The sequence below is a fragment of the Mytilus edulis genome, chromosome 1, assembly GCF_963676685.1.
Source record: "Mytilus edulis chromosome 1, xbMytEdul2.2, whole genome shotgun sequence".
Taxonomy (NCBI): Eukaryota; Metazoa; Mollusca; class Bivalvia; order Mytilida; family Mytilidae; genus Mytilus; species Mytilus edulis.
In genome coordinates, this window is record NC_092344.1 from 19991508 (window position 1) to 20003351 (window position 11844).

An 11844-nucleotide genomic window follows, 5' to 3' on the forward strand; every position below is an offset into this window, starting at 1 on the left:
CATACAAGAGAGAGGTTTAGCTAGCTTTAAAACCAAGTTTAATCCACATCTACATAAGAAAATGCCTGTACCAAGCCAGGAATATGACAGTTGTTATCCATTTGTTTGAGCTTTTGATTTTTACCATTTGATTAGGAACTTTCTTTTTTTAATTTTCAGCGAAGTTCCTTTGTTTTCCTCTTGTAGTTGATGTGTTTCCTCGGTTTTAAGTTTGTAAGCGGGATTTGTTTTCTCTCAATCGATTTATGACTTTTGAAAACCAATATACTGATATTGCCTTTATTTAAAGGTACCAGGATTATAATTTAGCCGCCCCCCCCCCCCCCCCCCCCCAGACGCACGTTTCGTTTTCATAAGACTCATCAGTTACGCTCAGATCAAAAATAGTTATAAAGCCAAACAAGTATAAAGTTGAAGAGCATTAAGGACCTAAAATTCCAAAAAGTTGTGCCAAATACGGCTAAGGTAATCTATTCCTGTAATAAGTAAATCCTTAGTTTTTCAAAAGATTCAAAGTTTTGTAATAGGAAATTTATAAGAATGACCATATACTTGATATTCATTTCAACACCGAAGTGCTGACTACAGGGCTGGTGATACTCAGCAGTGGCAACGACCCAGTATTGTTAATAGCTATCATAGGTACCAGGATTATAATTTAGTACGCCAGAAGCACGTTTCGTTTTCATAAGACTCATCAGTGATCACGGTCGTAGATCGAAACTGAACAATACAGAATCTTGAGCAAGTAATTTATTGTTGTACAGTTAGCCTTTTGATATATCACGTTAATCATAGTGTTCTATCATAGTTTGTATTAAGAAGAGTTAAAATCATAAATATTGTAATTAGAGAGTGATTAGATAGGTCATCAAGGAGAATATTATAATCCTTTAATAAAGACACCATTTCTAGTTAATCTTTAATGTATATCATCGATAACGCATGTTTAGAAGGCTTTTATTCCACACAAACAAATACTGATTCAATATTGGCTGAACGAAATCCCATGTGGTTTTCTTGTAATATTTCATAAGGGTCTGACACTTTTTAAAACAGACGGAGCTACTAATTCACGAGGGACAACATATAAACCAATTGAAATTGATCAATATATTAATTACTTTAGTACATTGAAAGTCAGCGTTGAAATCACAGGCACTTGTCTCAGAAAAAACATCCATATATACCTTAATAAAACACAGTTATATTAAGGTATATCGGGGGGAAGGGGATTCTTAGATAAGTACCTGTATTGTTACAGGTTAAACTACTATATATTTGCAAAGTAAATAATGTTTACATATTTTTCGTTTTAGCGATCAGGAAAGTTGTTAACATTGTATTGGATTGAAATAGAGCAAAACAGCCTCTTATAATTCATTCTTATATTAGTTGTGGAATAAGATATAGTTTTTAATTAAGTATCTTCTTGTTTTTGAATATCAGGATCCGAAGTGTGTGATTGGTTCCTATTAACAATTGAAACAATGATATGAAAAAGAAAAAAAATCGAACTTGCAGTTTTCATAATTTCTTAATCTATTCTGGAAAATCTCTATCTTATGAATCTGGAACTATTTCCGGAATAAATTCCATAAATATAAAACTACACGTGAGATTACTACGTAAACCAATCAGGCAACGGACATATTAAGTTATTTACTTCCGGTTGGAAGAAATGATTCCATTGTTATCCCGGGGAGAGATCAATATAAGTAACAATGAATTCCATTACAATATTTTATGGAAAAAACCAAGATTTTTTTTCAAACCTTTAATTTATAAATCATTAATGGTTTTTCTGTTGCTCTGTAATTATTTCAGACTTTTTAATCTTCCTAAGCAAGTACATGACCCCTAACAGAGAAAGTCAATATTTCTTGAATATGTTTATCAATTTGAATTAATAAAGCCTTCGTTGATAACAGGTGAAAAGCAACTATTGTGTGATTTTACACTTTTTAAAACAGTTTAAACATTGAGAACCAAAATTCCTAAAAGTTTGTCAAATACAGCAACGGTAATCTATTCCTGAGGTAGAAAAGCCTTAGTATTTCAAAAATTCAAAAGTTTTGTTAACAGTTAATTTATAAATATGACCATATCAATGATAATTCATGCCAGCGCAGAAGTGCTGACTACTGGGCTGGTGATACCCTCGGGGAATTAAAACTCCACAAACAGTGGCACCGACACAGTGGTTGTAGATAAACTCGTCATAGATATTAGGATTACATTTTGTATTTACGCCAAATGCGCATTTCGTCTACGAAAGATTTGTCAGTGACACTCAAATCAAAAAAACTTAAAAAGGTCAAATAAAGTACGAAGTTGAAGAGCACTGAGGACCAAAATTCCTAAAAGTTTTGCAAATCTAAAGTAATATATTCCTGAGGTAGATAAACCTTAGTTCTTACATATCCATCGCTGAAATTATTTCTTGATCAAAATATGTTTTGCCTTACAAATACGTATCCTAAAAATACTTATGCTGATTAGGATTAGAGTTATGAAAGACAAATCTGACAGATTCTAAATAACTATATGAGGTTAAAGGTCAGCTTTAATTTTAAATGATAGAACTGAAGTCAAAGTTACTTCTCAATCAATAATACTACCAATGTTTATATATGGTACAGACATATCGGGTTTATTTTAAGCTTATTTTGGACCAACAATGTTTCCAAACTGATTATTTAAGAGACTATTCGCTAGTTAATGATTGAAGTTTAAATAAATTAGACTATCTTAAATAAAGAAATTGTACGGTAGATCATAAGTTTTTCCTTTGTTTAATTTATATGTTTACCTGAGCAAAGTGAGTTTTACAGTTATTTGGGTATAATACCTTGTTGTTCCATTAAGGAGCCATAGGAATACAGTGTAGTAGATTTATGGAAGACAAATCGATCAGAGATTGCGAATACATAGTAGTTCATATTCAAAATATAATTCAATCTTGTAGTTCAGTTCAGCTTCAACTTAAAAGTATGTACTAAACCTTACAAATCTAAGTATTTGTTACTGCGTGTTTTCTCTTATATAAAAATATGTACGCAACTATCATTGCAAGCTTCATTTTAGCGTTAGATCTACTATTGATTCGTTTGATGTACAATACAATTTATAATGTTATACAAATACCTCTTGAAAACTTACCTTTAAACATTTATGCATTTCTTTTCAATTTATCTTCATATCTGTATTTGTGTTCTGAAAAGGAAAATTATACTAATATGAAATATTTTGATTTCCTAAAGTAAACATCATATGTTGCAACCAATGAAGGATGCATGTAACTGAAAAATTTATGTATGTAAATAGAGCGAAGTAACACCTCACATTCTCGTCATTTCTTGTATAAAACAAATGTGTTTGCGTTTCTCATTTTGAGTCCGATGCGAACATTTCAAATAAATATCAAATATCACTCTGGTTTGCAAAGATAGTTTTAGTATATTTGACTGGTACTAAATTTACGTGAGTGTTCAGTGATTTTTTTTTGTGGTGGTTTAGAGTCAGGGTGTCTGTGTCCTATGCATGTTCTCAAAACAGTTATTTCCCTCTGAAACATTAAAAGTGTATTCAAATGGGAAATACTCATACACTTGTCGTACTCATATCAATCACGGCTTATCTAATAATCTTCTAAGATCAAGAATGGAAAATTGCATATGGCAATGATTTTAAATTTTACTTTTAACTTTGGACACAACGGATAACAAATGTGTACATACTAGGTCGTCGGTTGTGGTCACTCATAGTTATATGTTCAAACCTTAACTTTTGATGTCTTGATGTGTTGTGGTTGATGTCACTTTGGCTTACTTTTCCATATAATATTAAATAAATATTTTGTATATACGACAGACGCGCGTTTCGTCTACAAAAAACTCATCAGTGACGCTCGAATCCAAAAAAGTTTTTTTTAAAAAGCCAAATAAAGTACAAAGTTGAAGAGCATTAAGATCCCAAATTCCTAAAAGTGTTGCCAAATACAGCAAAGGTAATCTATGCCTGAGGTAGAAAAGCCTTATTATTTCAAAAAATTCCAAATTTTGTAAACAGTTAAACGACCCTTCTTCTTTTTTATGCTAATTCCCGAGGAAAATATAACAAATGCACTTCACTGAAACATTGATTAAACATTGATTCGTTATCACAATAAAACTGTGCAAATATATTTCTTTACATCAAATTTTATAAAATATACGTCAATATATAAGATAATGTATAACAACGTGTTATACTTCGATATGGGCAAATATAATCTTTCAAACTTCTCATTTAAAATTCATAAAAACCGATGATTAGTTGTAAAGAACATTGTCAATATGACATCCTCCTACGCATGTCTGGGACAATTTTAGTTTAACGACTTTGAACCATTACGAACTGTTATTAAATGCCAATTTCATGGTTTATTTTCAAAAGATGTTGGCATGGTTATAAATTCCTTGTAAAAACCCAGAAGTAAAATGAACTCAAATACCAGCAATACTTGTAGTAGACCCCAACTCATTGTGGTCATGGCAGCTTGTTAAATGTGAAAATAAATATGTATTTTCTGTAATTATCTTAATCAAATCATATAAGATCGAACATTTATTGTAACTTTGTAATTTTCATCACCTTTTGGGTCACATGTGGACGTCATTGTTCTAACTGCTCTTGTGGATAAGTGATTCAGCTCGTATTCAAAAACGCGTCAATCTGTTACTTTTCTAGTTTTCCTCGTGCATAGTTATATACAAATCAGGAAAATTGATAAAATCCGTAAACAAAAATGATCGGAATGTAAAAAATCAACATGCATGGCGTAACATTGGCAACATATGTTTAGGCTTTTAATAGAACATAAGTATTATATAGATTTTCACATAAGTATAATCTTTTTTGAGAACAATTTATATGTTTTTTTATCATGTTCAAGTGATATTATTCAAAAATCCCCATGAGATTGTTACCATAATACCAGAAGTATGGATGGAATATTATGTCTATATTTGGAAAAAAACGCCCATGTTTTCAAATGTTTAAATCCAAAACACATTCCAGGAAAAAACACAAAATGCTAAATAATTTAAAGACTAGACCCATAAAGAAATGCAATCATTGGAGGTTTTAAAATCTAACCCTTAAAAGGAACGTAAGAGGCTGTCTAACATGTGGTGGAATAAAGCAATGCAATCATTGGAGGTTTTAAAAACTAACCCTTAAAAGGAACGTAAGAGGCCGTAACAACGTGTGGTGGTATCGACCAATAGGGTAGACACACAAGAAGATATAAATCTCTGACAAAAATCAAAGGAAAAGCTCTTAAAAAGATGTTCCACAAATAGTATTGCCGATATGAAACCGATAGACACAATAAAGACAATCTGTAGAAAAAGCTTTATAATTACAGTTCCAGATATGATATAGACAAACTCACATAGGAATACATCTATAAGCAAATGTTCCATATCAAAGCTGCATTGTTGTTGTTGTTTCATTAGCGTACACAACATAGACAAACCTGTCATAAGAAAAGATGTACCGGCAACAGAGCTACAGCTTTAACAGACATAACGAACAGTGGCTAAGCTATAGTATGAAAGTTCTAAAGGGAGAGTTAAACGTAATCCCGCGTCAGAGGCAAACTCATTATAGGTTATAGGTTAAAAGACAAGTGATTGGTAGAGAGTTCATAAGCAGAGTTGTAGACTCTTGAACATTTATTTGTTTATTTGTATCATTATTTAGAATGAAACATTTTATAAATGAAAATATGTATATGTGATCTTCAAAATTGGAAATAGTATATCTAGAAATGACTTATGAGGATCAAATACGACAATTGAATACTCTGGGGAAAGATAAATTATCTGAAAATTGAAAAAAACAATTGCTTAGTTATAATTGAAAGAAAAAAAAAAGTAACTGCACATGCTGAAACCATCAAAAACTCTAAACTAGCTGTCAAACTATGGTTCTTTAAAGTTCCATTACTACAGGTTAAGATAATATATTTCATAAACCATCCTATATAAAGAGAAAATAAGCATCATTGAATGTGAGAAGAAGGAGTAAATAAGGAAATATACTACATACCAACAAAATCTTGTTGAAAATTTACTACACCACCAGCTTCTTGTAGACGACAAACGAGACTGAACAGCACCAATTAAGATTAAGATATACAAGTGACCATAAAAAATAATGAAAATGAAAACCCAACTGATATTTCATGCAATTACTTCTGAATATTTTGAACGCCAGTACTAGCAGAACAGTCTTAGAACACCAATGCTCAAGCGTAAAGCAGAATCTGCACAAAAGTCATATAGCCTTTTTGGTTAGAAAACGTTACTCGGTCCTCGTAGTACAAGATTTCGACTCGAACGAAATATCAAATCCAGTATTTTAATTGGTTTATTTCTGAGTCCGGGTAAATTATATGACTGTAACCCATTTTGTACAGGCTATATGTTCATTTATATGAACAAACAAATACGTTTTGTTGAAAATAAAAATAAATGTAAGGAAGTTTACTAAAAAAACTGTCACTGTTTTAATAAACAGCATACTGGGGAAATGATACCATATAGTTACACAGTACTATCGGATATCCGACATGCCCATGTGCTGTTTTAGTTGTGCAGTGCTATCTAGAGAACCATCCAGAACAAACAAAAAAATGTATTCCATTATAGATCCACGTGGACTGTTCGATGTGGTTTCTTCGAATGTTTGTTTTAGAAGAAAACTTATTCCAAGGAATTCAATGTCAAATAAGACATTTTGTTCTTTGGAAAGATGTCGTTATTAATTTCTTTTTATATTTCATCTTCAAAAATGAAATGAATTTTAGGGGGAAAAGGTTATAAATTCAACACCAACTTACCTTTCACATTGTAGAATTCTTTGTGACATCATAAATAGAGATTTAAATGCAGTTTAACTTACGTCAATAAAAATATAAAAGTTCATAACGCCAATAATAAATGGGAGTTTTATCAATTTATTCACTATCTGGGCCACATCGTTTGTATGTACACATTAATTAGTATCATTTAAATCATAGTTCACCTTGTATTATCACCTGGGATAGGATATTCAAACTTATTCAAAATTCAATAATTTTCGACAAGTACCTTGAAAAATATATTTTATAACTTTACACACGTGGGTGTAAGGTCCAGAGTCACAGACGTCTTAAAAATATTCAATATACTCTTACATGTTTGGGCGTATTCAAGGGCTTGTAAAGTGTCCTTAGTCACGGGCCTCTTATCTACGCAAATTGTCTATAGCTAAGGGAAGATGTCTGGAGTTACAAATTATATTAGTATCCAAAGCAACATTTACAAATAGATAAATAAAGGCAACTGTAGTATACCGCTGTACGAGTAGATACAAAGTCGTATTCCAAACTATAAGTAATATATGTGATCTGGAAAGGTTATTTATCAGGACAAAAGGCAATTTTTGGGAGGAAATATATTTGAATATTGTGGTTAGGATAATAAGAGATATACATTTTTTCTATTTTAAAAACTTTTACATTTTTATGTTTGCATTGCTGTTTTGTTTTAAAGGGGTAAACACGAACTTAACAAATAACTGACCTGTTGTCTGTACACATCAATTTTCGTTATCAGAAACTGAACAACAATAATCGAAGTCCAAAATTAAAGAAATACTTTTATATACATATAGATAGATATCGCAATACAATTTATTTTTAAATAATGTCCTTAATTTGTGTATTTTACCTTAATATCCAAACTAATATTGTGTCGAATACTTCAATATTTGACACAATAGAAACACAATCCATTTACGTTACCTATTTACTTCTCTTTTGAAATTCAAGATTAATATGAGATTGAAAAAAAAATCTTCTATCAATAAAAAATGCACTTTAAAAAATATTATTTATCATGATCTTTTAAATATAATTCATTGATAGAACAGCAAAAGTTAAAAATTATAAATGCTTGTATAGTATGATTTTTTTAAATATAAAAATAAGAAAATATGATATGATTGCCGGTGACACAGCTAGCCATCAGATACCAAAACGACGTTTTAATTTCAAATAATAACACATTAATTTTAGTCCTTCATATTATACTTTCTAATTTTAATGATTAATAAAGGCAACAGTAGTATACCGCTGTTCAAAACTCATAAATCCATGGACAAAAAACAAAATCGGGGTAACAAACTAAAACCGAAGGAAACGCATTAAATATAAGAGGAGAACAACGACATAACACTAAAATGTAACACACATATAGACAAAATCCCACGAGAATAACAAATATATAAAAGTAATTAATTACCTTGTGAAAAATCACCATCTTTCTGTTATCATGTTTTATCCTCATATCTAAATTGTAATGCACAGAATTTTTTTCAACAAAAGTACTTTTCTTTACACATGAAATTGGAAACAAAGTTCACCTATTTATTCACTGTACATTCTAAAGGAAAGTCACTATAGTTAATAAAGTAATTGTTGAAGAGAATCCCCTTCAAAAAGATTAATACCTTCATATTTCTACCGGGTTATCAATAGTTTAAAACTGAATGTCCCTATAGGTGATGCATTCATACTCATATTGACTGTAAAGTTTAAAAGTGAAAAGCATCAACACCTCATTCAGAAACAAATTTCACGCCCTCTTGAAATTAAAATAGAAGTTGAATATAATTTTTCCTATTCTAACTTACACAAATCCGTACACATGCATAAAAATTCTGTTCAATGTGGTTCTCTCTGAATTTATAACTCGATAATAAGACTCAAGTATATGTAAATATTCCAATTTATTAAATTTTCAGTATGAAGAAATTTAATATGTCGTTGAACTGTAAATTAAACTGAAGCAAAGGTGATTACTTCAAAAGAGCAAACAAAATCTATTTTAAGTTAAATCATACCTGTGTTTTCATGTCTCTTTCAACACACCCAGAAATATTAAAATGACGCTGCATATGGATAATAAATACGCAATGCATACCAAATAAGCATGAAATCGTACAACCTTGATATTTTCAAAACTATACTGAAGTTTGGAACATTAATTTCATTTAAAAGAGGAAATTGGATCAACATTGTACCACAGGAAATATATATCATTAAATCAAATAAAAACTTTAAATATTTAATAACACCTAAATTGTTTAAACTTTTATCATTTGAATTTTATGCAGGCGAACATTTCTTGAAAGTTTGTGAATTAAACGCAAACATTACGATTTTGTGAATAAAAGAAAGTGTAGGGTATATGTGTATGAGACAACAAACAAACAAAATTCACCTTCACATGTGGTCATAAACATTTGAAGTACGATATTCGTACTCAAACTCAGATTTCAACCAATCAAAATACTGCATGAATTTGGTGTTACGAGTACACATTTGGACTCCTAACGCCTGAGAAAAGTTGTGTGACCGTAGGTCCGGGTGATGAGCAAGGGACAAGCGTCTATACAATATATGTATGTCAAGCTCAAACCTAACAGCATTAAGGATTTTGGTATTAATGGAATACATTTGCATGGTGGTCTATTCAATTTATTTTTGAAATAGGTTTTATTTATTATACGAGCGATTCTTGGGAGTTCTGTTTGCATAAATACATTGCAGAAGCAAATACATTTGCTGTTGCTTTGCTTTTACAGTACAACTAACAAATTCGATTGATGTCCGAACATTGGTTAATGGATATCGTTTTAAATGTAATAAAATTGTCGTTAGGTCTAACTCATTCTCAGTCTAGACATATTGTGAATAAATTTAGAACAGACCACCAAAGATCTCTCATTTATACCATGTTCCATGTTTCCTGAAAAGCATAACCAAAATTCTAAGTTATTGTTATCTTATTTTAAATTAGATTTTTTTTTAAATGGATTTTTGCAAAATATGTATAAAAAAAACCGCATCATAATATTTGTAATGTAATTCTCGTTACTCATCGTCGTCTCCCTCTTTTGTCCACTTAACTCCTCGAAAAGGTTTCTGATTTACAGATGATTCACACATTTAAGGTATGTGTGTTATAAGTAGGTTTGTTCCATTACTAAAAACATGAATTTTGTCATCAGAATTTCTTTAATTGTTTATTTTTATCTCTCGGGTAATGAAGTTAGTTTTTGTTAATGAAATATAACTTTAACGTGCTATTTCACAAGGTAACAATCTACAGGAAAATATATCATCTTCCTCGGACACATTATTCTGACTCCAAGCCGACCAGTATTTGATCTCGCTCCTTCATACCGGGTGCTCAGCGGAGAAGAAGGACATCCAGCACTCGAGGCAAACATGCTACCACGAGACCACTGAAGCGGTAAATGACATTTGACATTTTGCCGTGTAAACCAATATGTTTTTAATAAAATAATTATCTTACATAACACAAAGGTACATTAAGTGTTAAGTACCAATGCAACAACAACAAAAAACGAAAACAACGTTCGTAGTTATGTTAAGGCGGTCAGTACGGATCTTTACGGCAAGCCTTTATTTAAAGAGAGCTAACTCATTTTCGATGATATATTTAAATAGTTATTTTTTGCTGCGTTGTATCCTTATTTCGAGTAAATTCAAAGAGAGACAACTCATTTTCGATGCAGTTTTCAAAAATTCGGTTTAAACTTTCTTATTGCCAATATAATCATTTTGCTTGATCATATATTAAAAATTTGAAATTTAAAAAATAAACAAATTGAAGATCTTGTATTCCATTGCAACGTATATGGGGTTTAACTGCAACAAAATGAGCTGTGTTCATGACTAGACTATATCAATGTACCTTCGTTACACTAAATTTATCTAACACCAGAGCTAATTTCTTTTATGTTCCTAGAAATCGCACCCCAATTTGTATACTTTAAAGTCCTAATGTGACATAATTCTGAACAGAACAATCACATAATCTGACTTAAAAGCGCCAGAAAATCTCCAAATTACGCAACTTATACACATTTGACAAATTTTGAGTATTATCCCAACAATGTGCGCGAAGGACAACGTTAACAATAACCAAAGTAATGATGGGAGTAAAGCTATCTATTGACTTTTGGATATAAATCAGTTTATATTTGTTAGCCACATCCATCAATTCATTTGACATAAAAAAAAAAATATGCAGTTATTTTGTAAATGCTATAAAAATGTCCAAACTAATCTTTCATACAAGTTATCTTTCTAAATGTCTTCTATATTCATAAGAATCATACATCATTTGGATTAAAACATCTTATATTCAGTAAAAAATATGTGAAAATATGTGAAATTACAAAACGTTGTTGCTGCGACTTTACTGTAAGTGTTGATCACCACCTTTGCAGTTATTCAAAACTCTGAACAAATCACAGTTTGCGTTATCAAGCAAAAATGTTCAACTGGTCAGAAATTTTAGCAATCTGCTGTAAAACACAATAGTCAAGTCTTGAAAGTGCAAGCTGATAAAAGAAAGCATACTTACAATCCTATAAGACTTTTAATTTCACTTCAATTAAAAGTTATTAAAAATCAGTCTCACCTTTTTATACAAATTTTAGTGTAATTGTCATGCTAAAGGTGATAGTTAGAAATTTTTAATTGTTAAACAAATGTCCAAACTAAGCTTTCATACAATTTTTATTTCGAAAAGTCTTCTATTACACGGAGGAGAACGCCCAAGTCTGAAGGAGTTGATATCATGCTATCAAAAGGAGCTCAGAAAACTTTAATTGGATAGGAACCAATAAATACCAGAATCATTATGACAAAATTCAAGACCACACATAAAACAATATAATTAAACATATTTCAATGCTATGCTCCTACAAATGGCACAG